We start from the raw sequence: 382 nt of genomic DNA on the forward strand, positions 1-382 counted from the left end.
GACTTGAGCGGTAGATCAAACTTACTTCATTTACACAAAAGCTTAAATAGTACCCTACAGGTAACTCAGAGCGAAAGGCTTTTCCCCCTTCGATCCGGTCACCACATACCTAGCTGTTCTATACTGGCCTATGGCATGTCCTTGGCCTGTCTCTTTCTCGTGCTTAACTTGAAGTACATACAATCAACTACTTGAGAGCGCTATAACATGTGCTCCAAAACACGTGCGCTAGCGTGAGCGCTAAGAACCCGCGCGTGAGCATGGGCGATGCTGAGCGACGCTACCGTTTGTCGAGTTCTATATTTTTGTTTATTCAATGCCTCGGTGGCTTAGTGACTATTCATCGCGGAAGGCATAGTGTTTTCGCCAACGCTTGCATAGC

This window comes from Wyeomyia smithii, chromosome 1, assembly GCF_029784165.1.
Source record: "Wyeomyia smithii strain HCP4-BCI-WySm-NY-G18 chromosome 1, ASM2978416v1, whole genome shotgun sequence".
NCBI classification, from domain to species: Eukaryota; Metazoa; Arthropoda; class Insecta; order Diptera; family Culicidae; genus Wyeomyia; species Wyeomyia smithii.